The following is a 14,182-nucleotide window of genomic DNA, read 5'->3' as shown; positions in this document are numbered from 1 at the left end:
CAGCTTGTACCAGTTTCATTAAAGGCTAGATGGGATCTCCTTGTATATCATAAATCATGGCATTCTACTTGGTTACAGCAACATGAGTTTTAATAGGTTTCTTTAACTGAAACAAGTTGCTAAGCCATACCCAATCCAATTTACTAGTGAATGCACTGCTCCTCCTTAGAGTTTCTAATGGTTAATTTAAGAAAAAAAAGGAATTGTATTTGTAACTATAATTGGCTTTATTTCAGCTTCTAGCAACTAGATCTTATTACTCCTTTCTTCTTAGTATTAAAGAGCCTCTTTGTAACAAGTATTTTCTCAGTTATGGTCCCCAATCTTGTTTTGCATACAGTTAACAGATAAAGCTCTTGGAATAGTGGAGGCCTAAAAAAATTCTCTCCAGTCCTCAAAACATTCCTCTTTTTCTCTTTTGTGATTCTTTATAAGTTAGGGTTTCTTAACAATTTATTGATTCCTCATCTTAAAAGGGAAGAAAAGGTCTAGTTATTTAATGTATGTGAGAGTGCCCCTGTGCAGAAAGTACTCTGATGACAAATATAGTTGTGAGGTTTGTCCAAGACCATACTGCTGCTCTCACTTTGTGATTTGCAGTAGCTGCCAAGATTTCCTTTTCAGTTTGTCCTTCAGGGATGAGGGCTGGGTGAAATAGGGCACACCTTTTTTTCCCCCCCAAGCTTTGTTTCCCAGTCCAACATGTGACACTTTTCTCTGCCTTGCAAATGTCACATGCATCTGTTTCTTTGTGTAGCAAATCTCAAGATTTACATAAGTAAATAGCTTTCAGCACTCTTGAAGCCACAACAATGTACAAACATGTTTGAAATTGTTGAACTAAAAACTATATTTGACTGCCTGCTGTGAATAAAGATTTAAGCGACTGAAAATTTTATTAATGATTTCAGTGTAACGTCTTCATACTGAGATGATTAGGATGACAGGTTAACTATGTGTACTCAAGCTTTGGTCCCTTATTTTCAGTATGAGCTTCTCCTGAAGCAGTTTGAACCACACTGCAGTACCTTCATTCATCTGCAGAAGTGATGGAGAGCCAAGGTGTCCTGTGAGCAGGAAATTTTGAGGTATCCCAGACTTCTCCAATGGTTTATTTTCATAAAGAGATTACAAAAGACACTTGGTTCTTACTCAAAGCATGTTGTGATTTTATTCACAGTGTAAAATACATCTTCATATTTGTACATGGAGAAAAAGATTCTAGAAACTATACATGTGAAAACACAATATCACCATCATTAAAGTTTTCTTACTGGGGGAAATATCCACTGCTAATCTGACCATGGCATGAGTCCATTTTCCTCCTGCCTTTCCAGCATCTATCTGTTTCTTTTTTAGTCTGTTCCTGACACAGTTAATTTAAGAGATGATACCTTTAATGGTGCTCAGAAGGCACCTGTCACATATGGGACACTACAAGGTGTAACATAATGATGATAATCAGCCCCAGAACTGAACTGATGTGATAGTAAATGTGAAGCCTGTAGATTCCCACTTCCCCTAAAACCTGTCAGTTATCTTTAAATAGAAGAGCTGGACTGTAAAAAGAGCATAAAAAGAGCTTCATGTGGTAGCTGCAAAATGGAAATAAATGCCTGGCTATTAAAAAGAGTAGGTGTCTATTATCAAAATTATTTCAAGGATATGGGAAAAAAAAAAAAGAGAATAAAACCTGTTTACAAGTCCACTTTATCAAGACTCCAGTTTAGATTCATGGTTCTTTATCAGTGCCATATGTATGTAAACACATGCAAATGTGACCTGTGTTATGATTTTACTAGTAATTATTTTCAGTTATTATTTAATTCTACATAGTCCTTTACTTAAGCACCTTGTAAAAATAAGATCTTTGAAAAAAAAATGGAGAGGTTTCAAAAGGAATAAATACTGTTCTGCAAGTTCAGCTTTTAACATAAGGTGCAAACCATTGGATTAAAAGCAGTGGATATCACAGGTCAACTGCACTCACTAATCACTGCCTCAGCCAAAGAGATTGACTTTGTTGCTAGCTGGCTGCAGTAAGAATAGTAAATCACTTCATAGTCTTTATATTTATTCAGTTCACAGCTTTATCACTACTGTTTCACCTTTCCTCTGAAAAGCAGTAATGCTCTTTGCTTTGTCCAGGAAATAGAAATTGTTCATGGAATCTCCTCACTATTTGTTTTAAGTGAATGAGCAATACAGCCTATGCCCACTGGTTCCTGAAATGAAGCACTGTCATATCATGAATATTTCTGTTGAAAACTGGGGTGGGGGGGTTTGCTTGGGGTTTTTTGGTTGTTTTTTTTTAGACAGCCTCTGACAGACAATTGTGCTGCTTTATGCATTACAGTTTCTGTACTTTGTTATCTGTGAAGGCTGCCATAATATAACTTTGCAGGTAGAGCTGCAGGCAGGCATCTTGTGAAGGATGAGCCTCCTGGGATACTGATTGCATTACCATGCAAAACTGCTGTAACAAAAATGTTTAGTCAAATCTCTGTAGAAAAAGGGTTACATTCATTCAAATGCATTTTCAAAGGGAATCTTCTGAATTGGACCAAGTACCTAATACGCCTTTGAAGTAACTATGTATGCAGATGTAAGATGAAAAATAACTGCTTGTTGACATACTGTTTCAAGCTGTACAGTTTTAATTTTATTAATAATGAAAGTGATGTCTTAAATACTTGTTCTCACCAATGTGTCATTGTGCCAAAAACATAAGTCTTTATGTCTAGAGCCAGGTTTGGAAAGATAGATTTGAAGAAAAAATTGGGCAAAGAACTGCTATGCTGAGGCTGCAGGATTGAGTGTTTCTGTGGAAGGTACATGTAAACGTGGGCATATCCTTGGAGCAAATACCCTTCTCCATTGACTTCACTGGTTTGGGCTAATGTCTTAAAAAAGCAAAAGGCTGCATCAAAACAGGCAGGCCTGCAGCACCAAATGGTGTAGCTGGTAGTACGTCCTTTTGTAGCAAATCACTAGATAAAAATAAGTTTAAATTCACTGCTTGTGTGATGGTGGGTGTTTCTTCTCTGTTAACCTAATAAATTTTGTGTTATAATTCAATATGATTGTCAACATCTGGTTATGTGAGCTGACTGCCTTGTAAAGAGGGAGAAATGGTTTCATTTAGAAGTATTCTAGCTCACAAAATGGGGTTTAGAAGGTGCTGAATGCTTGCCTGAGTACATATTTCAGATCCTGTTAACAGCAAAACATGTTGCTATTAAACTATGAAATCAAAGGGGTTTGATAGTCCTTTGTAAATAAGGGGCAAGAAAAACGAAAGAACAAAAATTTATTGTTAATTTAAGCCAGAGTTTCCAAAGCTATGTCACACATACAGCTGCATTTAAATGAGTATATTCTACACATGCAATTAAGTTGGTTGGGGTGCAGCTAATGAGGTACAAGCATTGCTTTTCACATATGTCCTCCTGAGCCTTCAGATTTTCATATATTATTGTGCTTAAGGCATGGTCTTCAAATATGGGAGTGGTGTTACTGTCTGTTAGTCTCAAACACAGGAAAGCATGATATTGCCATAATATGTAAAGACATCTTAAATCAGATGTGATAAAAGCTTTTCAATTAGCTATTATTTTAAATGATAAATTGTAGCATATCACTTTTACAAACAAGCAAGTAATGGCCATTCATTAATCTGTCATGTGTCATTATTATTGGGGGGGTTGTGCTTTTTGATAAAAAGTACCTTTTCAGGAATTTTCCTTTATAAAGAGATTTCTCTGCCTTGATATTTTAGTGTATTACCATCATTCTGACTGATTGGCCTGGGAGTCACATTAAATTCATGCATTTGTTAGTGAGAAGGTGTGAAGTTTGCATCCTTTTGCAACAGGGACCAGGTAGCAATAACAGTGAAATGAGCTGCATTATGGTAGAAAGGGCAGATTTCTGTAGAACTGGGGACAGTTACATTTTGGAAGAGACTGTTAATATGTGACTGGAAGAGAATAGAGCTTCCAGGAGGTTCAGGTGTGCATGACCTGGTGCCTGCATCTTGGCTGCTTGATGCTGACTGAGACAACATAACAGAGAACATGGGTTTTTACCACATGTGTCAGTAGTAGATGAACCAAACCCAGGAATCAATTTCTGTGGCAATGAATTTTTATGAAGTTTTATATGTCTTAATGGAGATAGAGAGATAGATATGCTTATAATTAGATGGTTTTTAAGAATGATGTGGGGCACATCATGCTATAATGCATATTCAGACTAGGATTCCACTTTCTTGGGGATCGTGAATAACTCCAGCCTAATAAAAGCATGTCCAAGGAGAGAGAACTATCCTTGCAGGACAGAGGCAGACCTGCACATTCCTCTGTTCTGTGGTCCTGGTCTTCTCTCCTGTAGGGTATAGGAGGACTGAGGCAGAAAAGAGCTGCTCTGTGAAGTCCTGTACTTCACCCATCCATGTTGTGTCTTTACGGGGGAGTCCAGATATTCTCGCTTAAAGTCTGTTTCTGAAAGCCACCCCCTTTTCCTTGGGGCAGTGATAACCACAGCCAGTAACTAAAGGGAAACAGGGGACTCAGTATTCTCTGGGTGGGAAGGAAAAGTAATCTACGAAATTTCCATGATACTGGTTTTCTATCTCTCTTCCAGACCTTCAGAATATTCCAGTTTAGTAATACTTATTATCTGCTTCTGCTTCTTCATTTCTCCAACTAATGTGCATTAAAAATGCTCACTTATCCACCTGGGCTCAGTGGAGCTTTATATACCATATGTATTTCTGTTAAAGTCTGAACCTATTTTTATATTACATCAGGTTTTCAATTAACCTTGCTTCCACATATTTCACAGCATTAAAAGCAGTTTAGTGTTAAACAGAACTCACATCTCCTCACACCTCCTCTCCTTCCCGCAGAAAACATTAAAATGCAGCTTTTCTATACTGTATGAAACCTTGTGACAGCTGAGTTGCGTAACCAATTCGATATTGGATTTACATTATTTTGAGGGAAATAACTCCAGTAGTGGTCTTCCAGTGTTTCACTCCACTGTTAGATGTACTAGCAGATGTTGCTACACTGAGCTGCATTTCTTCTTAGTGAAGAATGCTCAGTTCAGGGTGGATAGATGCACCTTTTTTGATGTATGTATATATATCTAAAGAAATAAAAATTTATTATTACTATTTTGGAAAATTCTGTTAAATTCAATGCATTTACATGGAAATAAATAAAGAGTAGATTCATGAAGGAAAAATGGTGAGAAATCTCATTCTAAATTGTTGTATTTGGTGCTACTGGATTTCTTCTGTTGAGTCATGAAAATAGTTTGCACAGACTAATGATGTGTAAATTAATGAGTATCTAATGATAATCTATTCAGTCAAGTTAAGGTGTAAAATTAAGCATTGGGTTCCTAGAGAATTTTTAGGATATTACCAGTTCAAGCATTAGTTTATCTTCCTTAATCTCGAAAGTTTTAAAAGTGTTTTGAAAGTATTAATGTTTGCTTGAGATTAATGCTCCTCTTACGAAGGTCTTTGTTGTACTGGATACCATCTGTGACACGCTACTCAGCAAGCTGGAGTCATGACTACCATCAGAGATATCCTTGTGATTTGCAATATAAATTTCATTTTTAGGGAATCATCAGTTATGTCCTCTCAGCTGATTGTTTCCCTCTAAAGATGTCACTTGAGGTTGTCTTTCTTAAAGCTTTTTCACTTAAATTTTTTGACTATTTTTCTCATTTCCACTCCTTTAGTCTCAATTCCTGACTTTGCCAAAACAGTGTAAAATTTTATCTGAATCCTTTATATAAAAATACCTTCATTAAAAAAAAAAAAAAGTCTATTCTCAATGTCTCACAGTAGTTTACTTTCACGAAGCTTTCTGGACCATTAGTACTACTATTATCCCCAAATTCTCTTTGCTTCCCAGGACTATAAATTTGCCTTATAGAAATCATAGCATTAGCTTTCTCAGACATTGTATCATTGTATTTTTCTGACAATATTTTGAGGGGCTCGATGCTGTCTCTGCTCAAAACTCCGTGCAGAAAACCATCTGCATTGCCAGAAATGTGATATACATCTTTCTGGCCTTAGAATGGGCTTGACCATGAAAAGAATGGAAATTTGAACCCAAATCACCAACTCTTCATGTCCTCACACTGAAATATGTCCCATGAATATGAAATATTTCATGTTTTTCCTCAAAGTACAAATCATGGTATTTTTCTGAGATAAAAAGCATAGTGGAACAAATATGCCCATATCTTTCAGCCAGTTCAGGTGTCACGTCTGAATATAAAACAGGAATTCAGAGACCTTTTGTGGATCTGCAATCATTTTTCAAGTGCTGGAACTTCATGGTATATTAAATTCATCCACTTGTCAAGTTCTGTTTGCCTGTGACAGACACCTGAGAGTTTTAAATAAAGACACACTTATGACTTGGTCTAGCAAAGGTAGAACATGACCAGGAACTTCTTTATTGTCCCTCCTCCCTTGGTCTTCTTGCACAAAGGCAAGTGATGTTCTTGAATTGATTGAGTTCAGCTTCTGCCTTCTCTCTGAATCTCTCAAAGCCACCAACACCACTGTTCCTACAGATATTTCCTATAAATATATCCAGCAGAGAAACTTCATGACCAAGCTGACTCCCTCCATGGCACAGACACTCTTTTTTCTCAATTCTATCAGTTGCCTACTTACTGTTCCTGAAATCTTCACCATAGCCCTAATCTCCTCTTCAGCACCTTTGACTTATTCCTCAAAGCCTCTTCTCCACCAGAATTTCTTTTTCTGAGAAGGATCTTAACAATTTCTTCCCAGTGAGAACTGATAAATGATCTTCATAACTGCTCCCTTTACTGGCTGCTCTGTTCCTGAAACAGTCCTCTAGCCTGTCACAAGTTATAAAGTTTGCCAACTGCTGTCCTCTGCTCACCCTCTATGCATTTCCCCATCTGATCCCTTTTTTCCTTCAATCTGACACTCTCTTTCTCTTTTCTTACAAATCTTCAAGCTTTCCTTAGCCTTTCACTTATTTGAAATATCCCAGTGTTTACCCAACCTTTTCTTCTAAGAGGCTCTCATACCTGAATTCATGGAGCATGCTGCAGTCCTATCCATCTAATTCCCACTCTCTATTGTCAATGGGAACTGCTTAAACTGGTTTGCAGTAACTTTCTCCAGCCTAATCAGAGTGGGTATTCCACCTTTGACCCTGTGAATCAATCAGCTGTTTTAATTTCAATAATCATACTGTGATGCTCTCCTCTTTTGGCTTCCATTGCACTTCTCTCTCCTCCATGTGCTTCTTGGTGAATTTGCCTTCTCACATCTCCAGTTCTGGAGGTTAAAGGGAAGCCAGAGATTACCTTACACAACTCAAATAATGTTAGAAAAGTTATTTTCTTAGTTTCTTCTATTTTTCTGGATGTTTTGTTTACCATTATTTTCAGGTGACTCTCCCTTTTTTCACCAGCTCATTTAATTTCTCCATTCAGTGTCGATTTCTTCTTCAACTCTTGTTTTCAAGGCAGTACCTTTGTGCTTTCTCTGGAACACTTCAGGTGCTTCTGCAAAGCTGGTTCTTCAAAATTCTCTTCAAAATGTGCTATTACTAGGTTCCCTACAGAAAGTCATAATGGCTATTTTCTTCTTTTTTTTCCCCCTTACTTCATACTGACCTATTGCCTTTTGTCCTCAATCCACTGTACAAATTCTGAGGAGTTCCACTGTGCATTTGGTGAAGGCTAATGCTGTGGAGTCCTGCTCTGTGAGTAGAACTGGGAAGTGCTGTGGTAAAGAGCAGTGAAGGGAACAATAAAGGCCAGGAGCAGTTGAAGTCATGGTTATATCCCTGCAAAATGGGCCCGGCACACTATTCTAACAGTTAATATTTTTGGCAAAAATGCAGATATGGAAACTATGTCTGTGTCCAGATGTGCATACAGAGAGCTGCCAAAACAGAGTAGTATTCACTGTAACATGTGCTGTTTTCATACCTACAAGAGACACAAGCCCTTACCTTGGAAAATGAAACGCTGAATAAACTCGGGGATCAGCAGCTATGGTTCTGGGGTGCTTAACCAGCTAAGTCATTCCCTCCAGCACCCTTTCGTTGTAATCTCCCTCCAAAGATATTAAAAACACAGAAACCTTGGCTAGGGTGTGGTTGATCTAATTTATAAAACATTTTCTGGATATTAAAAGCTAGGGCAATGCACTTGTGGCTTTTAAATTGTGTTAAATATACTGTAAACTCCCTGAAAGAACCTTTCATTGAAGATTATTGTATGAAGATTTGAAGATTAAAGTGTCTAGATTAAAGATTAATGTGGAGTGCACTGGGATATTGTTTGATGTATAAGGAGCTATAGAGTATATTTATCATGCACTTTTCAAAACTGCCTGGGGGAATTAGACACCCAGTTCCCTACATGTCTTTGAAAATCTCACTCTAAGGAATTTGTTGTTGCATAGTGAAAATGGTAATATTTTCATTGGGAGCTTGAGTCCAAGAGGAAAGAAGAGATATGGAGGCCCTCTGTATTCATCTAGGGCTTGATGATGGCTCCTTACAGTTTTTTTTATTGTTTTAAATTTGCTCTGTCATTGTAGAGACAACTTGGGTTTGAGTGCTACAAGATCATAAAACTGGTCTGACCCAAGAACATTGCTCCACCTGCTTATATATTTCTTGTCATCAATTCCACTTCTTCTTCGCTCTCACTTCAAGATAGTTTCATGTTCTCCTAAACAGAAGTAATTTAAACCGTGTATAACATAACTGTACAAACATTAATGAAACAAATGTACATACCTGTGTTTAGTATCATATGCAAAGTTATGCAAAAATATTACATTATACATGTATTTTTTTAAAATAATCCTTTTGCTGGAGTTTTTCTCAGTCTATTTTTTTGTCAAGAAACAGAAATACTTTAATGAAACAAACCTTTCACATATGGTAGAAATTACAAGTTTTCTTGTTCCTGAAGTGCTGTAATACAAATAAGCTGTTAAATGCCAGCTCTTAATGTTATTTTTCAGATGTTAACAGAGATAGTCCTGTACTAAAACTATTAGGAGGCAAATTTATCTGAACTTCAAAACCCCTTTGATGTGAAAGGAAAATGAAGTGCATATGAGTTGTACACTTCGTTAATTTAGGGTTGGCCAATTTTGTGCATTTTTGTTTGTTTGCTTTTTTTCCAGGAGGCGTCCTTCTATTGAAGTTTATTAAAACTAATACTGAAATACACTGGTTTTTTTTCTGGTAAAATCTGTTGAATTGCTTTTATGAAAGGACAATTTTTCTACAGAAAGTACCCTCTGAGAATCAGTATTCAGGTTCACAGACACTTGAAAAGTCAATGTGCAGGTGTGTTGCATTCAGAGCTATTGCAGTGGTCTTATCATTAAACCTGCAGCAGGCATTTATAAAGTAAGGCTTTCACGGGTACTGGCTAAGTGTGATTAAAAGTAATCATCTGTCTGATGAATATTTTCCTCTGACTTTTGGCAGGATAACCCATCTGAAATTGTGCCAGAGTTTACAGGAACACTGATGCCAGCAATTTAGGGATCTTCACATTCAGTCTCAGTGGTAAGTTCTAAAGATGCCATAGTAAACCATGTTAGAATATTACTGGTGTCTGTTATGTTATACTAAAATTGAATCTGTGTGAAAAATGAAGCACTTCCCCTTGACCAATACAACGATAGAGAGATAATAAGAACATATATTGATCTGTGAGAGATTGAGCTCAGGAGCTCAGGACACAAGTTCTGAGCAATTTTCATCAGACTAAAATCAAAAGGGCTTTTTTATTGTCCTCTCTACTAATGTAACTGCTCTCAGAAGGTTTGACATTGTACATTTCAGAGAATGTAACCATTGGGCAGACTCCAAAGAGAAAGTAAAATGCACAAGAAGGAAATCCGGTGGCTTCTTATTGCTGAAAACAAAGCAATAAATTGTAAAATTACATTTGTTTTTTCTCTTCTAATGCTCTCTCTGTTGTAATTAGTCTGATTCATCAAACCTTGAGTCAGATTTTCAAATACTGCTGTGGAGAAATTTGTAGGGAGACATAATCTATCTGTATCTTGAAGCACAACTCTGCTGCAGAGATGACTTCCCAGCTTTTTTAAAAGAAAGGGAAGAGAGGGTAGCTGAATGCTACTGTGCTTTCGTGTCATTTGGAATAAACCTTCTGCAGTAGCTGGGTAGAGTGAAATAGTTCTTTAACTGGAACTCATGTTGGTGCCTAAGTGCTCAGCTTTTTCAGGAAGAAACACCTAATTTTAGGTTATATTATTTTTGACAATATTTTTGGTCAAAATGATTCTCCCTGTTATGCCATATACCTCGTGGAGTGTTTTGGGCCCTGGAGAGGCATTGGAAGTCACCCCACTCCATGTGACACTCCTGCACACAGCAGCAACTAAGGGCTACTGCTGGAGGCAGGGCCTGGGCAGCCCTTGGACTCAGCTTGGCCATTCGTGCTCATGCTGCTTTTAGATCACTGTAATACAGATGTCAAGTATCATCCCTTCCAAGTCCTTACAGTTACAGGCTATTGAAGTATATTTTTAAAAAAAATTAGATTACACTGCAAAAGCAAGAACTTTTCTGACATGGAAACATTCCTCTAGCAATTTATTATCATTAACCAAATACTTCAATAAAATCACTGCTTCCGTTTAAAGATGTATTCAACAACAATAGCAGTCCTATTCTGTCATGCTCTATTCATACAAAAAATGAGCATAATGCTGTGTTATCATGAATCCTCAAGACAGATTACATTTCATTATTGCTGGGTGACTTTCATAATGTGGGGATGTGATTCTAATAAAGGACAGTATCTCCCTTAGAGCATTTATTAGAAATAAAAGAATACAGCACTCATATCATGTTACTTGATCACATAACCAGTGTGCAGAACAACAAATTATCAAGGCAGTTTTATAAGGAAACAATACGATCCTAACAATGCTATTCTTAACTTTTCAAATTGTTATTTGACATTACTAAAATCTATAAGCACTGTGACTTAGAGAGTAGAAAGTCAATGCTGTTCTGACAGACAGAATTCATGAAAGCCAAAAGTGACTGGACTAAACTATGAGATCTTTTTTCCCTGAAAAAAAACCAAGACAATAATGACCTAACAAAGGAAAATAAGAGAGCTGCATTTGTTGTCTCTTAGCTGAGGCAAACGAAAATCCATTACAAGTCATCTGAGGCCCAGCCCTGTGACAAAACTCCTATTCACTTCAGCAAGAACCACTTGGGTAACGGACACTGAAGCACTAAAAACTATAACTGGGTTAGATAAAGTCCTGTAGGATCTAGGAGAAAAAATTGGGGGACTAGAAAGACATACAGGGAGAGAGAAAGAGGAACTTCCATATTCAAGTTATCAGTAAATACACAGCATATGCCTCAGAAGGAGGAACGACCTTCAGGGCATACAGATGACCAGCTCGCTTGTTGAACTGTTATGGAGTTTAAAAATAGTTCAATATTCTGTGCAATTAACAGAAAGTGTGTGTGTGGATGTCTGTTAAATGAGGAAAAAAGAGTGTTCCTTCTTCCTGCCTTTCTTTATTTCACCGTCCCTTCACACTTCATTTCAGCCTTTATATGGGTTTTGTGTTCATACTTTATTATATTTTCTTGAGGCAAGAAAGATTTTCAATGAGAAGTTGATGAATGTCCATATTAAATTGGGTCCCTTTTTTAATTAAGTTCATCTAAATTTAATTTTGCAATTTTACTTCAGTAAACTCATCTGACTCCAGATGTTGAATGTGATTTTTCTATTCCTTCTTTCACATAATTTTACCTGTAAAAGATTTATGACTTAGAGAGACATTTCTGAACACTTTTGAGTGTTTTTAGCATGTGTTTCATGAGTGACTGGTATACATGACCAATTAGCATCCAAAAATACCACTTTGCACCCAGGACTTTTTTCAATAAAGTGATACTTTTATTACTTGAACTTTAAACAAATAATCAGCTTTTAAAAAAGCATTACCCATGCATTTAAAATGATAAGGGGATATTGAATTCTACAGATATTTCAAAAGTGAAAGAGAAGTCTTCAGAAGCTACAGGATTCCATAAGAAAAAATGTAAGAACTACTCACTTAAATTAAAGGAAATTCCAAACAATTGGGGGGGGGCAGGGATTTGGACCCTTTTCTTTCATTACAACTGTAGTGGTAAATTGTTTAGAGCATGTCATTTGGACTTTGTAAGTATGGCAAATGTATACTGAAGTGCCTGTTGGTCTTAAAAATTTAAGATTTACTAATTTTTTAAGATATACTCATTTCACTAACAAGAGAAAAGACATTGCAGATTTAGCTGTCACTGCATACTTTTCATATTCTGTCATGGCTTCTGGATCAGTGTGAATGGCTCTAATTTTAAGAATTACCCAGAATCCACTCCTTAAATCTGGACATATCTATTAACTTTGTATGTGACACATACAAGGCATTGTATCATGAAGGCTCTGCTTCTCATCAAAGAAGCACATACCCCAATTAAACTTTCAGATAACACTGAAAAGAGAATAGTCCAGTTGTAAACAAAAGGCTGGTTGTATTTTTTTTTCCTCTTTCATAATGAAATCACTTTTCTTGAGTTTTTTTCTGGTGTAAGCCTCTTGATATATTAATTTGAAAAATTTATCCGTGCAGTCAATAAATCAAATTTCGGACATCTGCATCAGTTCAAGGCTCATGGGATGGAAACTTCTGGGGGTGTGATTGGCAGTATGCTACTCCAGGTTTGTTTGGAGATTTCTTCAGAACAAGTGGAGATCCCAGAACCAAGCAGCAGCAATGTTAATATGAATCAACTTCTTTAGTTTCTCCTTTCATATTCCTCCAGGCCTCCATAATAGTACTTGGCACTGACTAAAGGGTTTGAGGAGGTGTTGTTATTGCTGTAGTCCATGTGTTAGGGAAAGGAAGGAGTGAGTGACCAGCTGGGAGATGTCAGTGGCAAGTCTGTAGAGCCATGTCTCTAATGATTTTCCATGGGCAGTGAGGGGAAGTCAATTGCAGGGAGCTTCTCGGTCAGAGCAAGATCATAAACCCTGGAAATCTGGCTCTTTTGTGCTCAGATCATGTCTTTCTGGTGAAAAAATGACCTTTTAGTGAAAATCACACTTTTGTGAGTGTTAGATACCAGTATCTTTCTCATAATGCATTTTTCTACCTTTATATTAATTCATCTGTGTTTCCTAAAAGGACTTTTCTCCATTCATCAATAGCAGGTGTGATTTGCTTGTTTTTCTAGCCAAAGAAAGAAACATAACAATCCTCCATTGGGTGGAATGCTTCTGAGCTTGAAAGGGTTCATGTGTGAGTCTGGATGGGACCCAAAGAAGGAACCACTTAGAAATTACAAAATGACACATTTTATGTTATTGTTAAATTGCCGAGATTTTCTGTATATTTGCCGAGATTGTAACCATACGGGGTGTTTTCAAAGCCACTAGAGAAAGGGATGTTAAACCTCCATGGTCTTAAGAATTCCTAATGACTGCCTGCCAATACGGCTGAATCCCGCAGGGTAATGGGGGGAATGCCTACCATGTAAATATAAAGGGGGTTATTTAGGAGACCCAGTGAGCTGTGAATTATTGCCTAGGTTGTCACAAAAAAAAAAAAAGGAAAATGAGTTGTGAAGAGGAAGGAACGTGTACTGAGTTCTGAATAGCTTTGTAAGACTTTTTCTGAGATAGATGGGAAAACTTATATACACTCTGCAAAAAGAGATATCTGTTCTGTCAGATTGCAGATGCATCAGCCACCCAGATTACTGTGAAAAACCCATTAAAGAAACAAAACTGGGTTATTTTTATGCCAGAAAAATGCATGAATCAGAAGAAAATAATATTAGTTCAATAGCTGACTTTAAGGTCTTTGTGGATCTGGTTTCTGGTGAAGTCAGGGCAAGTGTTTCCACTGCATTTAGCAGGACCTGGCCTGGGTCCTTGGAGATTAAAGTGTTAAGAGCTGGATTGACAGCAGAGGTAGTAGGGACCTTCCAAGCCTGGTTGTGTTGTGCATCATTAGAACAAAATAATTGAAATTATAAATTTGGAAATATTTCTAAAAAATTTCACTTAATGTGCTGAAGCTTGTAAT

At 37.0% G+C, this 14,182-nt stretch overlaps 1 protein-coding gene across 34 annotated transcripts in view; it reads left to right on the top strand.

Moving 5' to 3' along the window:
• Positions 1-14,182, top strand: part of SEMA6D (semaphorin 6D) — a 227,490-nt gene that overhangs the window by 87,359 nt on the left and 125,949 nt on the right. For all 34 annotated transcript variants that reach the window (XM_086848367.1, XM_086848357.1, XM_086848340.1 and 31 more), the window contains one exon: positions 9,531-9,611. The gene's annotated coding sequence lies outside the window, so the exon portion shown is untranslated. The remainder of the gene's footprint in view (positions 1-9,530; positions 9,612-14,182) is intronic.

Source organism: Cyanistes caeruleus, chromosome 13, assembly GCF_971803275.1.
Source record: "Cyanistes caeruleus chromosome 13, bCyaCae1.hap1.1, whole genome shotgun sequence".
Classification (NCBI taxonomy): Eukaryota; Metazoa; Chordata; class Aves; order Passeriformes; family Paridae; genus Cyanistes; species Cyanistes caeruleus.
The sequence above is the reverse complement of the archived record's forward strand: the minus strand, read 5'-3'. Positions and strand labels throughout refer to the sequence as shown.